This window comes from Callospermophilus lateralis, unplaced genomic scaffold (assembly GCF_048772815.1).
Source record: "Callospermophilus lateralis isolate mCalLat2 unplaced genomic scaffold, mCalLat2.hap1 Scaffold_45, whole genome shotgun sequence".
Classification (NCBI taxonomy): Eukaryota; Metazoa; Chordata; class Mammalia; order Rodentia; family Sciuridae; genus Callospermophilus; species Callospermophilus lateralis.
The window spans coordinates 1,847,125-1,854,909 of record NW_027514398.1 but is presented as its reverse complement, the minus strand read 5'-3'; the positions used below and the strand labels follow the sequence as shown (position 1 = coordinate 1,854,909).

The 7,785-nt window shown below is 42.7% G+C and overlaps 1 pseudogene; it reads left to right on the top strand.

The window, feature by feature from the left end:
- Positions 1-2,182: 2,182 nt before the first annotated feature.
- On the top strand, positions 2,183-5,232 carry LOC143388906 (single-minded homolog 1-like; annotated as a pseudogene).
- Positions 5,233-7,785: the final 2,553 nt, after the last annotated feature.

Here is a 7,785-nt window from a genome sequence, read left to right as displayed (position 1 = left end):
TGTAGCTCTTGCCCAATCTCTCCTCTTGTTTTTTTTTTTTTTAACCTCAAACTTCTGGTAGGATTGACTTCTATTGCTTATTTCAGTGGCTCACTCCCTTCCCCATTTGCTCCAACATCCCTGCAGTCTGTCAACTCTTCTACCCATTAGGCTCTACAAAGGCCCCACCACATTTTGAAATTAAGAATCCAATGCCCATTTTTTAATCCTCCCTCAACTTGTACATCCAACACAATAGGAGGCTCAGGGCTGGGGCTATAGCTCAGAGGCAGAGTGCTTGACTAGCATGTGTGAGGCAGTGGGTTCTATCTTCAGCACCACCTAAATTAGACAAAATAAAGGCATTCTGTAAATCTACAACTACAAAAAATTAAAAAAAATAGGAGGATCAATTGTATGTCATCAGAAAGTCCTTTCCTCATAGACTTTACATGCTAAGAGGAGCCTCAGAAACCCATCAGGTGTACTGCATAGTGTACCAGGTGACAGGTACTGTGGAGAAAAATGAGAGGCAGGCTCTGTTTTAGGGTCACAGTTTAAAATGGAGATGATTGAAGCAAAGACCTTTAAGGAAGTGACACTGAAGATGTAACATTCTCCTTTTTTTCTACAATGTAGGTAGTAGCTTGATTTCCCAGATTTCTCTCCCTCTCTGAATTCTCCTCTTTGATGTTTCCACCACTGTCTGTTTCACAAGTGATGTAGTTTTCAGAAGGTTCTAGCTGTTTCTTCTCTCAATACTCCACAGCCTCCTGGGTGATTTTAATCAACACCACTGCTCCAACTCTTCCCTCCACATGGCCCTGCCTATCTTATCCAGATCTAGAACCCCTCCTGAATTCTAGACCTTTATTTCCTACTAACAACTAGACACATTTAAGTGAAAATGTTAATGTCCCTGAAGCATCTCTAAGACAAAAATGCATATTGCTCTGGCCCAAACTTCTTTTTTAAAAAAAAATTTATTTATTTTTTTAGTTGGGCACAATACCTTCATTTATTTATTTTTATATGGTGCTGAGGATCTAACCCAGGGCCTCGCACCTGCGAGGCAAGTGCTCAACCACAGGGCCACAATCTCAGCCCTCTGGCCCAAACTTCTGCTTGTACAAAATTCACTGTTGCTCCAAATTTCAGTCTTGGTTAATGTCATCACCCTCTACTAATGTCCTTTCTGAAACCTGAAAGTCAACCTGAACTCTCTTTCTGCCATCAATTAGCATGAAGTTCACAGCAAGCATCATCTTTAAATTAGATTCTCATCTTTCTTCATCTCTTTTTTGATCACTCAGTTTCAGACTTGACCCATCTTCGCTGCAGCAATCTGCTCTGATCTATTCACCCCCCATTCCTTCCTTCCTTCTGTAGGTCATTTCCAAGATTAAAATAATACATCTAAGTATGTTATTTTCCTTCTTAGGAAACCTCTGTTGGAATCCTAATGCCTATAAGAACAACTTCAGATTCCACAAATTGACATTCCAAATTTCAAAAATTTACTGTGGGTGTACTTTTTCAGCTCCACCTGTAGTACACCAAACACATCACTTCAGAATACATCTGATTCATCCTCCCACAAAGTCCCTGCCTTTGCCACATTATCCCTTCAGCCTAGGATGCTCTTCTTCCCTTCTCTAGCCCAACCTTCCTTTCCAAAGTTCTGCTCAAACATCAGCTCCTGTAAAGCATCTTTGACTCTCCTTCTCTCATCTCCTAAATGCCCCTTTTCTATACACTTTCTAGTGCCATTGGCCAACTTTATTGTCTCTATAGATTTCAGACTGTAGGTTCATCCATGTTGACCAGTGCAGGAGGGATCGGATCTTTCCCAAATCCTGCTATTATTCTTTTCATGATCTAACAATGTCCCTACAGAGCCCTTCAAGCATGACACAGAAAACCTCTGGTTCTTTCAGTAGAACCTAATCTACTTCTGTGATCTATCTCCAGAATTTTTGTGCATGTCTATTACAAACATGTTTTCTTTGTCCCCTTTGGTAAATCCTGAGCCTATGGGGCATGAGCATTGTCCACAACTTCCTCTGGATCTCTTCTCATGTGCTACATGCTTCAGATGCTTACAAAATTGGAATGAGTGAAAAAAAAGAGGGGCTCTTGTGACTGGTTCTGTGTCCTGTTTCCCAACAGCCTCTCTCTTCTATCTCTCTGCATTTCTGTCTGAATGTTTCTAACTTTCGCCTTCCCCGACCCCTGCATTTCAACAGATGGCCCAGAGGCCTCTCTATGCACTCTATTTCTGCCTCCCCAAAACCTGTATGGCTTCATCTTTGTGGTGGCCCCAGATGGGAAGGTCATGTACATATCAGGGACAGTCTCAGTTCACCTGGGACTTTCTCAGGTAGTGAGTGGTCTACACTTCCAGCCTGCAGTATTTACAGCCAGAGTTGGAAGCAGGAGGGGTGGGGCTTCCCCAATCCTTTTATGTCTGCATTTCTGGGCTAGAGACTTCTCAGCTGATGGAGGGATTCATTAAACAGGTCTGGATCTTCTCATTCCTAGACTTCCCTTATCCATTAGCTTCCACCCAAAGCCCAAGCAATTGCTACTTTTTTGAGGCTTTACAATAAGCCAGATACTGTGGGAAGAGATTATATGCTTATCTTTACCAGAGATGCTACTATTACTACCACAACAACAACAACTACTAGTTATTGTTATTATCTCACAGATAAGGAAGCTGAGGTGTACACAGGGGCAGAAATAAAATCAGAACTCAGGGCCAATTGCTGGCTCCTGTTTTCATGGCCCAACAGACCCCCCCACCACCACCATCAAGTTTTCAGCTTCTTCATGGGACATTCTACTACTGCACAGACGATGATACTCTTTACAGGTAGAGCTGAGCGGAAACAGCATTTATTAATATGTCCACCCTGCCGACCACATCGAGATGACTGCAGTGCTCACTGCCCACCAACTCTACCACTCTCATGTTGTACAGGGTAAGGCAGACACATGTCTGCAATGCTTAAGCCCATGGCGCTCAGCTTGTGGTTTTCCCCAAGTTTGTCGTGGCTGGAACCAACCAGTCATATGTCTCATGTCCTGATCTCCCCTCTGCTTCTCTCTCTTTCAGAGCATGAGATCGAGCGCTCCTTCTTCCTGAGGATGAAGTGTGTCTTAGCCAAGCAGAATGCTAGCCTCACCTGCGGGGTTACAAGGTAAGTGGATGAGGTGAAAGATTGACACCCAGCAGCAGTTGCGTGTCTTTGGATGGGGTGGGACACAAGGATTTGCAGCGTCTGAGGGTCATTTCCACATCAGGGACCGCTCCTGCGTGAGCCATAGTTAGTAGTACATTTGTTTCAAAGAGCAGTGGGTCCAGATGATCTATTAGTCCCCGAACTGTATGAACTGCTCGAAATGAAGCTGAAAGACTAGGTCTGACTGGCCTAGTACTCCACAGCCACAGGCCTCTCAGAGATGGGTCTGAAGAATACTGAGAACCTCTGAAGTGGTGAGGAACCCTTGATGGGTTCCTAGGAGTTCAAGCCTAGGGCCAGTTTGGACCTCTAAAGAGGTTAAGAATCAGAGCTTCAGCTCAAAGCTATGGTTCTCAGGTTGAATGCGATGAACGTCCTAAGGCACATTAGGGTTGGTGGAGGTCCAGGCGTCTTCACTTTTACAAGCTCCCATGTGAGTTCAGTCTGACCTGCAGTCACTCTCTTGAGACACTTTAGAGTCCTAAAACTTTGGGCCCCTTCCCAGAAGGGCGTGGCCCAGACAATGTTTCTGGCTGAGTAGTTTAAACAGGTTTCAACCCCCTCCTCATCTTTCTGAAGCTCTTCCTGAGTCTCCTGCCCTCCCACTCTGCCACAGGTCAGTCACTGCCGTGGCTACCTGAAGATCTGCCAATACAGCTTGGGCATGTCCCCCTTGTACAGCTGTTACCAGAATGTGGGCCTGGTGGCCGTGGGTGACTCGCTGCCTCCTAGCGCTGTCACGGAGATCAAGCTGCACAGTAACCTGTTCATGTTTCCAGCCAGCCTGGACATGAAGCTCATCTTTCTGGACTCTAGGTGGGTGGGCACGACCACAAAGGGCTGTTTCTAGTGTAATGAAACCCTTCTTAGCCACAGATAGATTCCCTTTGATCTGAATGAGCCTATTCTGCAGATGAGGCAACTAACCAGGTTCTTCGAACTGAGAGCAGGCACCCAAGTCTGAGACTGTGTTTGGTCGGGAGTTGAAGGCACGGGGCACTCATCTAACCCAAAATCCTCTCCACAGGGTGGTAGAGCTGATGGGGTATGAACCTCAGGACCTGATTGAGAAGACTTTGTACCACCACATTCACGGCTGTGACACTTTCCACCTGCGCTGCACTCACCATCTGTGTAAGGAACACTCTGCTCTGCACCCAAACAACCTTGGACGCTCCCCAGGGTGGTGGGGAGTTGAAACCTAACAACACGCAAACCAACTGAAAGAAACCCTCATCCTGGTAATGTCCCTGGTGGTGTGTGAGGCCCCAGAGAGGGCCAGCTGGCACACTGGGCCTCATCTTGTTTCTCTAAATTACACCCGTCCTAACTCTGGTGAAAGGGGCGCTTCTAGTCAAAAAATCTTCTATTGTTCTGCTTCCCCACCTGCAAACATCACTGAAGTAGTGAACAAAAATCGAGGCTGTTAACTTTCCTAAGCTGACTCTTACAGAAATTTCCTGGTATTTAGGGTTGAACCCAGGACCTTGCGTTCATTATGCAAGCAAGTGCTCTATCACTGAGATAAATTCCCAGTTCACATCTCGGCTTTTCATATAGTTTGTTTGAGCTTAATCTACACAGGCTCTTCCTTCCATAGTTAGGCGAATTCAGGGAAACTCTCAACTTTATCCGTTCCCCCCATTGCTAAAGGTGCAGACATGTGCCCAGAGACGTGTCATGCACTAGCATGCCTATAAAGAGTACCCGGCATCTTGGTACCATGTAACAGGGCCATCTTTTGGGAATTGGCCTTTTGTTTCTCCCTCCTGCCAGGTGCAGTTATTAAGGCCCACAGGGGGTCCGCACTCTCACCACCTGGCATTTGGGATAAGTCTGGGTCAAGCTGGTTCACCACCATTTGCCTCTGTCTCTTCATCAGTGCTGGTGAAGGGGCAGGTGACCACCAAGTACTACAGGTTCCTGGGTATGGGTGCACAACAGCCTGTCGCCCAGGCCACACTGCATTGTCAGCGTTAACTATGTCCTCCTGGGGGTGCAAGCCTGAGACCCCTTCGACCACTCCGCGGGACTCTGGTCTCTGAGAGAAAGCATGTGGTGGGCACAGCCTGGTTAGGAGAGACTGGGATCATCTGGGTATTCTGGTTTGAACCCTAAGTACCGGCTTTGCTGGAAGGAGGCAGGTCGAGCACTTTCATCTTCCTGAAGAGGCTTTCTTGTTCTTTTCTAGAAGAAGATTTAGAGGTTCTTCCATCGCACTCCATATTTGCTTTCTTTTCTTTCTCTTAACCTTTTAAGCAAACTCTGCATTAAATGAAACTTAATGCAGCAGAAAGAAAAAAGAGAGAAAGAGGACAGGATCCAACATTTGGAGCCATTTACAGTTAAAAAACAGGACATCTGTTTCACTTTTTCAGATCTAGGGTTTGAAATTCTTAATTTTAACCAGAGTCTCCAAACAAAGTTAAGAGTTCTGAGAGAGTGTTTCTTTCCCTGAACCACAAAGGGGGCTTAGGTGACCAAAAGGATATGACTTTAACTTCCAGGAAGCCAAGAGAGCCAATCATAAGCTGCAGGTCTTGGTGGGGCACCCCTCCTGGTCCTGACCACTTCACTGGGTGAGGAGCTAAGCTCTGGGTGCCACCTGTGGGTGCAACCCATTGGGCAGCTGCAACAGCCTCTTTTCAAACTATTCTTATTAGAAACCATAATCCTTTCTGGTTGCTGGTGTGGCCCTTCAGTCTGATCACATGGTGGGGTGTGCACCTCTTGAGGAAAGCATGTTATGTTCTGTATAATGTTTGTGAAAGTGGAATTGCTTAGGGTTGAAGCCTTTATAAAGAACCCTTTTGTGTTCGAAGTTGCTGAATATTGTTTTTGTTGTTTGGTTTGGTTTTGGTTCTTGTGATTTTTAGGGGACCTCAGAAGTTCTCTACTTGAGAGTGCTGACACCAGATAGTAAAATTGCTGTTTTGTCTTTGTGGTTGGTTAAGGGGTGCTTTTTGGAATCCAGTGAGTGAGAATTGGATTCATTCCACATTGTTTTAGATTGCCAAATTAAAAATGTAGTAGTTGGAAATATTATGCTTGCATTAAAACTATTTGCTCGGTGCCCGGTTTAATAAGAAAAGTCAATTCAATCGACTTAGAAAATGAATTTGGTGTATATGAGGTTTGAGTATTCAAGAATAATAGCTTGTTATTAAGAAGACTCTTTTAATTTCTCTCATTTTAGTAAATAGTGTTAAATATTATTAGATTTTTGCAATAGCAAGAAAACTGTACTTCAATATAGAGTGGAAAATGTACCACTATTTCGAGTATCAAGAAACAAAACCATTTATTTTATGAATGTAATTTTTCATATTATTAAAATAAACAAGAGAAAATGGCAATGCATAACTCATAACATAAGCCACTCTGAGCAACAGAAGTATTAGAGGGTGAAAAATTATGTCTGCTTATCATGGGAAGGAAATGGACATTCTTTAAGAAGGTGCTTTGTATGTCTGAGACATCACAAGCATTATACAAACACTCAGTCCTCTGGTGGGTGCCTGTGGTTAGTAATCATTCTTTATCAAACAGCAGGGTATATAGTCACACAGACCCCTATAAATGATCTGAATGCAAGTTAGACCTCCCAATGTGTAAACTTAATTTATGTTTGGAGTCATTTTGAAATACTCTGTTTTTTTTTTCCAGTGGGTAAGTGTTCTTTTTTCTTCTGTTGACTGTGTCATTCTTTACACATTTTCTCAGAGCTGCAGAATTAGACAACCAACTTTATTTCAGATTAAAAAATATATAATGAGGACAAATAAATGATTTATGGAAGGAAAAATAGTATGGCACACATTGATTTTTTGAACATTCTGTATCTTTGAAAGAAAATAGAAATAAACAACAGAAGCATGTATACACAAGCCTACAAGATGATAGGGTGAAATTGATTACTCTTTGTGAGTCTCAGCCCCAATTCCTTGTATAAAAATTCTTAGAACAATTTTTTATGGCTGCAAATGCAGAAACTGCTTTGGATGAAATGCCATCAAGTGGCTCTGTATGTTGACAGGATTTTCATAATGAACAGGTTGCAATATTTTGGATGTGTATATCACACATCTGGCTGTAAGTTACTAATTTACATTGTCTTAGCAAATTAAATAGATGCCTATTGATTCTCTATGCTACTAGCAAACTACCACATACATTTGTTTTTAGGAATACTGCTCTATGAAGTTAGAGAATGAAAAGTAAATTCTTTCCAAATACACCACCTCAAACAATGTGCTTAAAACTGCCAAATTCTAAATACTGTGACATACAAAATGTTTCCATATTTCAGCATTTTAATACACATATTTTGAAGGAATTTTTCATGACATGAAAGTGGAGGGGATTTTAAATAATCATCATTCAAATGAAGAAGATGTGGTGTTATGGTACAAACTACATTCATAAGAAACCCTCTTTTTAAATAACTTCCTGAGGATAAATTTATTGTTGAAGTCAATATGTGGAAAAAATTAGTCATTATTATTTAACAAAAGCAGTAATGATTAGAAATATTTAGTATCCATGTTTTTTAATAAGCAAC